The following is a 12,984-nucleotide window of genomic DNA, read 5'->3' as shown; positions in this document are numbered from 1 at the left end:
TCTCTTCCTGATTTTTCATTGTTAGTACATAGGAATGCCAGAGATTTCTGTGCATTAATTTTGTATCCTGCTACTTTACCAAATTCATTGATGAGCTCTAGTAATTTTCTGGTGGCATCTTTAGGATTCTCTATGTATAGTATCATGTCATCTGCAAACAGTGACACTGTTACTTCTTCTTTTCCAGTTTGGATTCCTTTTTCTTTTCTGATTGCCGTGGCTAAAATTTCCAAAACTACGTTGAATAATAGTGGTGAGAGTGGGCAACCTTTTCTTGTTCCTGATCTTACAGGAAATGCTTTTAGTTTTTCACCATTGAAAGTGATGTTGGATGTGGGTTTGTCATATATGGCCTTTATTATGTTGAGGTAGGTTCCCTCTATGCCCACTTTCTGGAGAGTTTTTATCATAAATGGGTGTTGAATTTTATCGAAAGCTTTTTCTGCATCTATTGAGGTGATCATATGCTTTTTATCCTTCAGTTTGTTAACTTCGTGTATTACATTGATTGATTTGCCTGTATTGAAGAATACTTGTCTTCCTGGGATACACCCCACTTGATCATGGTGAATGATCATTTTAATGTGTTGTCGGATTCTGTTTGCTAGTATTTTGTTGAGGACTTTTTCATCTATGTTCATCAGTTATACTGGCCTGTCATTTTTTTTTTTTTTTGACATCTTTGTCTTGTTTTGGTGTCAGGGTGATGGTGGCCTCTAGAATGAGTCTGGGAGTCTTCCTCCTTCTGTTATATTTTGGGAGAGTTTGGGAAGGATAGGTGTTAGCTCTTCTCTAAATGTTTGATAGAATTAGCCTGTGAAGGCTTCTGGCCCTGGGCTTTCGTTTGTTGGAAGATTTTTAATCACAGTTTCAATTTCACTGCTTGTGACTGGTCTGTTCATATTTTCTATTTCTTCCTGGCTCAGTCTTGAAAGGTTGTACTTTTCTTAGAATTTGTCCATTTCTTCCAGTTGTCCATTTTATTAGCATATAGTTGCTTGTAGTAGTCTCTCATGATCCTTTGTATTTCTTCAGTGTTAGTTGTTACTTCTCCTTTTTTGTTTCTAGTTCTGTTGATTTGTGTCTTTCCCTTTTTTTTCCTGATGAGTCTGGCTAATAGTTTATCAATTTTGTTTATCTTTTCAAGTTAGTCTGTAGTTTTATTGATCATTGCCATTGTTTCCTTCATTTCTTTTACATTTATTTCTGATCTGATCTTTATGATTTCTTTCCTTCTGCTAACTTTGGGGTATTTTTTTTCCTTCTTTCTCTGATTGCTTTAGGTGTAAGGTTAGGTTGTTTATTTGAGATTTTTCTTGCTTCTTGAGGTAGGATTGTATTGCTATAAACTTCCCTCTTAGAACTGCTTTTGCTGCATCCCACAGATTTTGGGTCATCCTGTTTCCATTGTCATTGTTTTCTAGGTATTTTTTGATTTCATCTTTGATTCCTTAAAGTGATCTCTTGGTTATTGAGTAGTGTGTTGTTTAGCCTCCATGTGTTTGTGTTTTTTACAGATTTTTCCCTGTAATTTATATCTAGTCTCATAGCGTTGTGGTCAGAAAAGATGCTTGATATGATTTCAATTTTTTAAAATTTACCTAGGCTTAACTTGTGACCCAAGATGTGAACTATCCTGGTGAATGTTCCATGTGCACTTGAGAAGAAAGTGCATTCTGTTGTTTTTGGATGAAATGTCCTATAAGTATCAGTTAAGTCCGTCTGGTCTAATGTGTCACTTAAAGCTTGCGTTTCCTTATGTATTTTCTGTTTAGATGATATGTCCATTGGTGTGAGTGGGGTGTTAAGGTTCCATACTATTATCATGTTACTGTTGACTTCCCCTTTTATGGCTGTTAGCATTTGCCTTATGTATTCAGGTGCTTCTATATTGGGTGCATAAATATTTACAATTGTTATTTCTTCTTCTTGGATTGATCACTTGATCAGTATGTAGTATCCTTCATTATCTCTTGTAATAGTCTTTATTTTAAAGTCTATTTTGTCTGATTTGTGTATTGCTACTCCAGCTTTCTTTTGAGGTCCATTTGTGTGGAATATCTTTTTCCATCCCCTCATTTTCAGTCTGTATGTGTCCCTAGGTCGGAAGTGGGTCTCTTGCAGACAGAATATATACAGGTCTTGTTTTTGTATCCATTCAGCTAGTCTGTGTCTTTTGGTTGGAGCATTTAATCCATTCACATTTAAGGTAATTATCTATATGTATGTTCCTATTACCATTTTCTTAATTGTTTTGGGTTCGTTTTTGTAGGTCCTTTTCTTCTCTCATGTTTCCCACTTAGAGAAGTTCCTTTAGCGTTTGCTGTAGAACTGGTTTGATGGGGCTGAATTCTCTTAGCTTCTGTTTCTCTGTAAAGGTTTTAATTTCTCCATTGAATCTGAATGAGATCCTTGCTGGTTAGAGTAATCTTGGTTGTAGGTTTTTCTCTTTCGTCATTTAAATTATATCCTGCCACTCCCAACTGGCCTGCAGAGTTTCTGCTGCAAAATCAGCTGATAACCTTATGGGGATTCCTTTGTATGTTATTAATTGCTTTCCCCTTGCTGTTTTTAATGTTTTTTCTTTGCATTTAATTTTGGACAGTTTGATTAGTATGTGTCTTGGTGTGCTTCTCCTTGTGTTTACCGTGTCCGGGAATATGTGCTAATGTTTTTCCTTTGCATTTAATTTTTGATAGTTTGATTAATATGTGTCTTGGTGTGCTTCTCCTTTTGTTTACCGTGTATGGGAATGTGTGCTTCCTGGACTTGGGTGGCTATTTCCTTTTCATGTTCGGGAAGTTTTCGACTATAAGCTCTTCAAATATTTTCTCAGACCCTTGCTTTTTCTCTTCTTCTGGGACCCCTATAATTTGAATGTGGGTGCATTTAATGTTATCTCAGAGGTCTCTGAGACTGTCCTCAATTCTTTTATTTTTTTTAATTGAAGTAAAATTGTTTTACAATTTTGTGTTAGTTTCTGCTGTACAATGAAGTAAATCAGCTGTATGTATACCTATATCCACTCCCCCTTGGACCACCCTTCTCCCCTACCCCTGCCCATCTAGGTCATCACAGAGCACTGATCTGAGCTCCCTGTGCTCTACAGCAGGTTTCCACTAGCTATCTATTTTACACATGGTCGTGTATTTATGTCAAACCTAGTTTCCCAGTTCGTCCCATCCTCTCCTTCCCCTACTGTGTCTACATGTCCGTTCTCTTCCTCTACATCTCTATTCCTGCCCTACAAATAGGTTCACCTGTACCCAGCAATCCCATTACTGGGCATATACCCTGAGAAAACCATAATTCAAAAGGACACATGTACCCCAGTGTTCATTGCAGCACTATTTACAATAGCCAGGACATGGAAACAACCTAAATGTCCAATGATAGATGTCCTCAATTCTTTTCATTCTTTTTTCTTTATTCAGCTTCACAGCAGTTATTTCCACCATTCTATCTTTCAGCTCACTTATCCGTTCTTCTGCCTCAGTTAGTCTCCCATTGATTCCTTCTAGAGACTTTTTAATTTCATTTATTGTGTTGTTCAACAGTGTTTGTTTGTTCTTTAGATTTTCTAGGTCCTTGTTAAATGTCTCTTGTATTTTCTCCATTCTCTTTCCGAGATTTTGGATCATCTTTATTATCATTACTCTGGATTCTTTTTCAGGTAGACTGCCTGTCTCCTCTTCATTTGTTTGGTCTGGTGGGTTTTTACCTTGCTCTTTCATCTGCTGCATATTTCTCTGTCTTCTCATTTTGTTTAATTTACTGTGTTTGGGGTCTCCTTTCTGCAGGCTGCAGGGTCGTAGTGCCTTTTACTTCTGTTGTCTGTCCCCACTGGCTTGTGTGGGCTTCCTGGTTGGGGGCACTGGTGCCTGCGTTCTGTGAGTGGAGGTAGACCTTGTTCTTCTGATGGGCAGGGCTGCTTCTCGTGGTGTGCTTTATGGTGTCTGTGAGCTTAGTATTACTTTAGGCAGGGTGTCTGGTAATGGGTGGGGTTGTGTTCCTGTCTTGCTAGTTGTTTGTCATGAGGCATCCAGCACTGGAGCTTGCTGGCCATTGGGTGGAGCCAGGTCTTTGTGTTAAGATGGAGACCGCTGGGCGAGCTCTCACCAATTAATATTCCATGGGGCTGGGAGTTCTCTGGTGGTCCAAAATCCTGAACTCAGCTCTCCCTCCTTGGAGGCTCAGGCCCGACCCCCGGCTGGAGCACCAAGACCCTACAAACCACACGGTGTGGAAGAAAAGGAAGAAGAAAACAAACAAACAAAAAACCCAAACAAACGAACACACAAAACCCCAAGACAAGTGGTAAAAACAAAACTAAACAGACAAATAACACAAAGAAACATACACACACACACTCACAAAAAGAAAAGAAAAAGAAGAGAGCAACCAAATCAACAAACAAACCCAAAAATGAAAACAAACACTAAAAACTACAAAACACATAAAACCAGAAACACATCAAATGCAGAAAGCAAACTAAAAAAAGGCAATGAAAGCATAAAACTAACCCACAAAAATCAAAAAAAATGCAAAGATGAAAGATGAAAACAAAAGGAAAAAATACCAAACAACAAAGTAGTAAAGTAAAAATAGAAAAATGTAAAATATAGTTAAAAATAAAATGAAAACAAAGCAAAAGAAAGGAAAAAACAAACAAGGAAAAAACAGTGTAATGAAAAATTACAATAGAAATAGGAAAAAAATATAATAAAAATATATTAAAAATAAAAGCATAAAAAAGAAAAAGTAAAAAATTAAAAGAATAATAAAAAAAGAACAACTGAACAACAACAACAAAAAAAGTAGTGATATTTTCCTGTAGCCTTAGCTGTCAGTGTCCTTGCCCCCATAGTGAGCCACAGCCAATCCCTGCCTCCACAGGATGTCCTCCAGTACTTCTAGGTAGGTCTCTGGATCTACCATGGGCGCTGTGGCCACAGCTCAGACTGATCTGACCTTACTCCCACATGTACTTGTCCCCAAAGCCCACAGCCTCAGTTGTGGGAAAACTTGTTGTCTATTCAGGTATTCTACAGACACAGGGTTTGCCAAGCCGATTGCAGGGATTTAATCCACTGCTTCTGCAGCTGCACGGGGAGATTTCCCTTTCTCTTCTTTGGTTGCACAGCCCCTGGGGTTTAGCTTTGGTTTTGGCCCCACCTCTGGGAGTGGGCCGCCCTCAGACATCTGTTCCCTGCACAGGAAAAAGGGTGCGAACGCAGCAGCTGATTAGGGCTCACTTGCTCACTCAGGCTGGGGAGAGGGAGGGATGTGGCAATCACAATCGGGACGTGCAGGGAGTGCCTGCTGTGGCAGAGGCCAGCATGAAGCTGCAAGAGCCTGAGCCGTGCTGTGCGTTCTCCTGGGGAAGTTGGCCCCAATCGCGGCACCCTCGGCAGTGGTGGGCTCCACAGGCTGCTGGGAAGGTGTGGGCAGTGACCTGCCTTGCACACAGGACTCTTGGTAGCAGCGGTGGACGGCAGCCTCTGGGGTCAGATATAACAGCCATGGCTTGTGCTTGTGCTCACATAGGTGTTGTCCTGCTGTCTGTGAGTGCGTGAAGCAGGAAGCTCCTATGGCGGGCCGCTCCTCAAGCACCCTGCAACGAAGGTCTCTTGCCTCTCTGGCAGGCCCAGCTTTTTCCCAGACTCTCTGCCAACTAGCTCTGGCACACTAGCCGCCCCCCGGCTGTCCTCATGCAGTCAACCCCAGTCCTCTCCCTGGGTTCTGACCTCTGAAGACCAAGCCTCAGCACCCAGCCTCCACCTGCCCCGGTGAGTGAGCAGACAAGCATCTCAGGCTGGTGAGTGCTGGTCTGCACCGATCTTCTGTGTGGGAATCTCTCTGCTCTGCCTCTGCACCTCTGTTGCTGCCCTCTCCTCTGAGGTTCCAGAGCTACCCCGCAGTCCCCGCCAGGGAATGGTCTTCCTAGTGTGTGGAAACTTTTCCTCCTTCACAGCTCCCTCCCAGAGGGGCAGGTCCCATCCCAATTCCTTTCCTTTTTCTTTTTTTCTTTTGCCCTACCAGTTACGTGGGGATTTTCTTGCCTTTTTGGAAGTCTGAGGTTCCCTACCAGCATTCAGTAGTTGTTCTGTAGGCGCTGTTCCACATGTAGATGTGTTCTTGATGTATTTGTGGGGAGGAAGGTAGTTTCCACATCTTACTCCTCTGTCATCTTGCCAGTCCTGCAAGAGAATTTCATGAGAAGTAAGACAGCTAGCTGAAAAATGTTGGGAATGATATGAGTTCAAGAGAGCTTTGACAGCATGAGGTACAAAGATGGTCAAAGAGGATCTTAAGACTATTTCTTCAGTGGCTTTTACCAGAAAGGCAGTAGCAGGTGTAGCCCTAAGGCATAAGCGTAACGTTGGGTCATGGGATCTAATTGTTGGCTGTAATAACCTAGATGTTGTGGTAGCCCCCATGTTTTGAGTAAGTACTCTGAGGGTTTTACCCCCTTTTTCATAAACAAAAAGGAAAAAAGCGTAGTTTATAGTTTGTATATCCAATGGCAAGAGGATTTATTCAGCTTTCCTTTAAGATTTTAAAGGCTAGATCATCCTGGTTTTTCCAGATAACAGGGTCAGGCTTAGTAGTTTTTAGTAAGATATACAAGCCTGGGCCATTAAAGAGAAGTTTGGAATCCAATTGTGACAATAACCAGCTAGCCCAAGAAAACCTGATAATTGACATTTGGTTTTAGATTTTGGGGAGCTCAAGATGCCATGAAACCTATCAGCATCTAGGTGTTATCCTTGTTCTGAGATTAAATATCCTAAATATTGGATAGAGCTGTAACGGTGAAATCTGTCTTCTTGTGAGGAGGCTTGAGAGGGTGAGTAGAGAAATAAATCATCTACATACTGTAGTATGGTAGAGCCTCCAGAAAATTTTGTGTCATCGAGGTCAGCATTTAAATTTTGTGAGAAGTAAGAAGGACCTTTAGAAAAACTGTGGGCCATTTCTGTCCAGATATATTGTTGTCCTTCCAAGGTAAAAGCAAGAATATATTGGCCAGCCTCATCAACTATAATACTGAACAATGCCTTGCATAAATTGATCACGATGAAAAATTTGCTTTCAGTAGGGAATAATGCTAATAATGTATGGGGATAAGGAACAACAGGATGGTGAGGAATAACAATGTTATGTATTGCATGGAGATCTTGAACAAATCTTTATTCTTGACCATTACGTTTTATTATAGGTAAAACGGGTTTTACAAGGACTACTGCAAGGGATAATAAGTTCCTGTGCTTTATACTCATCTATGATAAGTCTTATGCCCTGTAAAGCTTCTTTGTTTATAGGGTATTGATTAATTTTGGAGAGAGGTTTTGAGGGATTGACTTGGATCTTAACATAGTGAAAAGCAATATGAATTCTGTCTATGTCTGTGGAAGATTTTGCTCATAGACTAGGAGACACTAAATTTAATAACAGAGATGTACCTGAAATTTGTTCTTCTATGGCTTGTAAAGTACATGTGAGAGAGAAAAGGTTTGGATTTTCTTGGGGCTTAGATTCAAGGGACTTAAATTCAAGAGATTTTAACAAGATTTATTTCTCTCTTTCAAGAGAAAGAAATAGCAGCATGATATTTTTCTAGGAAATCTCATCCTAATAAATGAACAGGAGCCTAATCACTGAGAAAAAAACAGGTGTTTATCTTTGAAAGGTCCCAAACAAAAGAGTATAGATTGAGAAATAAAGACACATTGTGGTTAATTTGAACTCCCCACTATTTGAAGGGACTGTTTATTTGTAGTAGGGTTGAGAACTGATAGAGTAGCTCCTGTGTCAATTGATATGTAAGGGATTTTTACTGGATCTGGAGAGTAGTTTCCCCAGTCTATTTAATGGTAGAATGGGAACAGTCTATGTGCGTCTTTGGAGTCCCATCACTGGGATGAGTTTGACCCTTGGGTCTTGGAAAGCTGTGATTGTTTAGACTTCTAAAAAAAATTTGTGGCAGTCTCTCTTCCAATGGCCAGGTTTTTTTTGTTGTTGTTGTTTTTTAACCATAATGACAAAATCAGGAAGAGTCTGCTTGGGAGATTCCATCTGTTGAAGTCGGAGATGTAAAGTTTTAGTTGCCCTTTTTCTGGAATCATCTTCTGGGGTGCGGGTTAACTGGTTAGCTACATTGACAAGTTCAGGGTGGACATTATTTTTCATTCTGTGTGGGTTCTCTTGACTAACAGAGATAGATCTCTGTTTTAACTAAAACATTGAATTAAAGGCCACCCTGCTAGATACAATGTATATAGGGAGTCCATATTGTCTTTAAAAACAATTTGGATTCTGCTGTAGTAATCATGAATAGATTCAACAGGCTTTTGGGTGCATGCGTTAATTTTGTTCCCAGGTACTGGCTTATGGAAAGCCCTCAGGTTGCCAAGATGTAGCCTTGGGGTATGGCAGGAGCTTGGTCATATAAAAGAGCTATTGGCTGACTGACTTGGAATTTCAAAGATTGTTTGGGGCTTTCCCAATAAGCAGTTTTCATTCAATGCTGGGCTTGACCTCCTCCAATAAAGCATGTGGATTAACTGATAAAGATCGAAGAAATCAGGTTAAGTTTGAATTATAATACTGATTTGGCAAATCTATGAGGATCCCCAGTTACCTTGGGAAAATAGTTTACTATAGCTCCAAGTTCCATTTTGGTCCGTGGAACAAAATTAATTAATGGTTTAGCAGGATCCTCAGAAGACTTAATTTTTTTAAAGATTTATTTATTATTTATTTATTTCTATTTAATTTTGGCTGCATCAGGTCTTTAGTTGCAGCAAGCAGGATCTTCGTTGAGTCATGTGGAATCTTTTGTTGTAGCATGCAGGCTTCTCTCTAGTTGCGGCATGTGGGTTTTCTCTCTCTAGTTGTGGCATGCAGGCTCCAGGGCCCGTGGGCTCTGTAGTTGTGGTGCATGGGCTCCAGAGCACATAGGCTCTGTAGTTAGCAGCACGCAGGCTCTCTAGTTGAGGTGCGAGAGCTCAGGAGTTGTGGCACACGGGCTTAGTTGCCACATGGCATGTGGGATCTTAGTTCCCTGACCGGGGATCAAACCCGCATCCCCTGCATTGTAAGGTGGATTCTTTACCACTGGACCACCAGGGAAGTCCCCAGAAGACCTAATTTTAAAAGGGAAAGTTTTAATTGGATCAGTTGGTAAAGTTTACTCACTAGAGAAGAAGGGGAGTCTAGATAAGGAAAGGGGGTTTGAAGAAGGCAAAGGTGGATATAGAGAGGGGAAAGTAATGGGTTTAGGGGAACCTTGGCTCATGTCACCAAGGAAGAGGCCTTAGCTGCCTGTTTATCTCCTTTGTTTATTTCTTTCAGTTAACTTAGAAATAATATTTTACAAAGAGGTAATTTTTAAATCCTGAATATATTTAGAAGCCTCTAAGTACCAATTAAAATAGTTATCCCACTCAGATTGTTTAGTTCTTTTGCCGCAGTCTTTCTAGTCTGGAGAAAATCATGTTCGGGCAGACTGAAAGTTCTTCATAACAGCCATTGGAGTTCTACGTTATCTTTAGTAAGACTGGACCATCTAGTCAAAAATGCGTGTGAGGAGAGACCATAATTTTTTAACATAAAATCAGTTAGGATCCCTGAAGAGCACTGGGATGACTGGAATCTCATATCTCAGAGGTTTTCTTGAGAGCAAAAGAAGAATTCCTAAATAGCCTAATGGGTGTGCTCAGGGTTGGGAGTTATGTTTTGTTTTACAGTGTGCCTTTCATGGGATACATACTGTCTTTCTCTTTTTTTCTCCTGGAAGACAGCGTTTGCCCTAGTTGTTCGACCTGTGACCAGTTGTCCCTTGTTACATGTAAATTGTCTTGCAGTTGGCAGATGACCTAATGTCAGTCTGGCCTGACATTTGTGACCAGTGTCTGTGACCAATTTGTGCTCTCACATAAGCCTTTGCCTTAGAGACCAAAGTCTCTAAAGGGAGGTGGCAAGCACTCTAACAGCATTTACTTGCTCAACCTGTGCCCACTGATAGAATTTTTAATTTTTGCTCTCTAGCATTCCAAAGGAATTACACTGAAATTCTAGCATGTTTCCTACAGGAAAACAAACAAGCACTCACCAAAAAGGATAAAACCTTTAAACAGACCCTTAACAAATTCAGAAAGCTCAACCGAATGGGGGGAGACCAGAATCTGAGAGGAGAATCACCAAGCCGAAAGTAGACAATAACTCACAGAAGCAATGAGCTCAAGGGCTTTTGTGCGGATACTTCACACAATTCCGAGGGTCATTGTCCTTTCGGGGGTCATCTCCTTTGGATCCCACTTCCAGTGCCAAGGAATGTCTACCTAAAAAAAAGATAAAATGAGGCAAGCTCAAAATTGTCGAAAAGCCGAGATTCATTTAGGATCAGCAGAATTGCAGTTCAGAACACATACACTGTAGCAAGCTGCAGATGAGTCGCTGAGGATTTGGGATATGCTGTATTTATGGACAGGGAGTATAAAGAAGTGAGAGTTCAGTTAGAGTCTGCTAAAATAAAAAAACAAATGGAGACCATTTCTGAAAATTTCTGAGGAGACAAAACCAGCCCAGTCCGCAAACAAAGCTCAGTTCAGCTTAATTTATGAGACCAACTCACCCAGAGTCATTTCTTGTTCATGCCTCTGGAAACCATAAGCAAAATTTCCCAAGGTTCCCTGACCAACTTCCTATCATTTAAGAACATTCCAATACTATCAGTTTTCTGTAAATCAGACATTTACGGGAAATCAGTACTTCAGTTCTTAAGTTTTGTTTTCCTGAGGGCACGTGTAGAAGATTTTCCATTTTATATTCTCTGGTTCCATTTTAGATTGAAATTCTTTCACATGGCATATGTAGGACTTGGGGGTATTAAAAATGGAAACTAATTTTGGAAGATTATTAAAACTTCTTTTTAAGAACAATGGGAAAACAATGAGTCAAATTATAACACACATACCATAAAAATGTTTTTAAGCTCACATTTTTTTCCTGTGGTGTTGTTTTGACATTGCTTTAAAAAGGTGAAAAATATGCTCTAAAGTTTTTCAAACGGAGAGTTTTAGTCATTTATTTTAATTGCAATCACATAAAAAAAGAAAATAGACAAAATGACCTTACCATGCATTCCAGCTTTATGCTTCTTTATAGCTTCAGAATAAATATGTTTTGATTATTATCCCTTTACAAATAGCAAGTGGGAGTATGAGTATTGACATTCCATGCATAGTAATCAAGGTAATATCTATTTTATGAGGGTACAATTCTTAATTAAGGTTGGTCCAAGTGGGTCACCTTAGGAAAATAATGAAAAGCCAAAGTGCCAGTGCTCAAGGTTGTACTACCTTAAAAATAGTTTCTTATTGGTTCCTGCTCTTTATATTACTAGTACGGCTATCTTTACATGATAACAAAAATTTTATTCTCATTTTCAAGTGAGGTTTTTTTTGTTGTTGTTCAACCCTTATAAAAATACCTAATTATTTAATAGATATTCAGAATAACATTGGATTCTATCAAGGAAAGAAAAACAGTGGACAAGGCAAAAAATATGTATGATTTTCCAATATCTCCTAATTTCCACTTTTCTCTTATTAGATAATCTCAAACTGTGGACATATTCTCTTAAGAGTAGATGTATTCCTTTATGAATTATGTGTCGGGTGATAAGTTCAGTGCTTTTGCTTGGACTGTGGCTTGGTTACCTTGGGACCACTTATTTTTAATGCCTATTTGTTGGAAGATAAGGAATGAAGTGAGGTGGCACACTATCACTCAACCAGTAGGCCATTCCGCCCAGTGTTAAGACTGGGGCTCAGTACTCTCCCATCATCTACTGCTTCCTAATAAGTCATTGTTTTGAAGGTTAGATTTTATAGGTTTGTTTGATCAGTTTCTATTTAGCTATATCAGTTTATTTGATGTAGTTAAATAGAAAAGGCTATGAAAATGTTTTTTTCCAATGCCCCTCATCAGACCCTGTACCTTTAATTGGCTTAGGGTTTATCTAGTACTGAAAGCTATTAATATCTTCATTTTGTTAACAAGCGAACAACTGTTTAGGAATATTAAATAATTGACAAATAAGTAACTAAATCAACCAGCCTAGGATTGTTTGTCTCAAAGATGTCAATGTCTACATTCAGTTAGTGAGTAAATCATGAACAGATATTAGTCAAAAATACTATTATAAGAAAGAAAGATGAGAGAGATATAAGATTAATGAACCCTCTGCAAAAGATTCAAATGCATGGATATATTAGAAGTAGTCTGGTTTCATCACTGTGTATAAGCCACTTTAGACAACTTTTATTGCTTTACCTTAAAGTGATTTAAATCTTAAAGGGTAGAAGAAAAGAAGTAGAACATTTATCTCCCTTCCCCCATCTCTTCTTGTACCTATGATCAGAAACTTTGACAGAAGTTTGATATGATAATATGATAGAAATAATACATAATAGTTTCACAAAACTTGCTTCACATGTCCTGTTTTGAATTCCAATTTTGATGATTATTGCAAAACAGGAAAGTTTGGATTGTGTGTTTCTACAGTAAGTCTGAAGAAAGAATGTGATGTCATTGATGTTTTATGTTTTCATCTTTATGATTTTAATTTGCTTTCAATTTTTAAGATTTTAACTTTAAAAACCTTTGCTCAAGGGGGAAATTCTATAACTGCTTTCTTGGCTCTCAAGTTGTTCTACAACTTTTAGATGCATGGAGGAAGAGCAGGGGAGAGTATGAGGAAACAATCAACTTGCTCACACAATCAATAGAAGGCAGATGGAAGCAGGTTATGAAGAAAGGAAATGCATTGGATATAGAGATAGTAATTGTCAGCCCAGCCATTGATGGCTAGCACTTTATGTATTTTTTGCCTGGATAGGATGAAATGTAGTTGGCATAACATTTTATATACATATCATTTATATGCATTCAGTATTTTTGCAGATAAAATTAACT

The 12,984-nt window shown here is 39.1% G+C and overlaps 1 long non-coding RNA gene across 1 annotated transcript in view; it reads left to right on the top strand.

Moving 5' to 3' along the window:
• The first annotated feature begins 218 nt into the window (after positions 1 to 218).
• LOC149749837 (uncharacterized) overlaps positions 219 to 12,984 on the top strand; it is a 29,141-nt gene continuing 16,375 nt past the window's right edge. The window contains exon 1 of the long non-coding RNA XR_016392549.1: positions 219 to 5,818. This is a non-coding gene — a long non-coding RNA (uncharacterized LOC149749837). The remainder of the gene's footprint in view (positions 5,819 to 12,984) is intronic.

This window comes from Delphinapterus leucas, chromosome 3 (assembly GCF_059928025.1).
Source record: "Delphinapterus leucas isolate spDelLeu-1000000601 "Yukka" chromosome 3, BTC_Dleu_Yukka2, whole genome shotgun sequence".
Classification (NCBI taxonomy): Eukaryota; Metazoa; Chordata; class Mammalia; order Artiodactyla; family Monodontidae; genus Delphinapterus; species Delphinapterus leucas.
The sequence above is the reverse complement of the archived record's forward strand: the minus strand, read 5'-3'. Positions and strand labels throughout refer to the sequence as shown.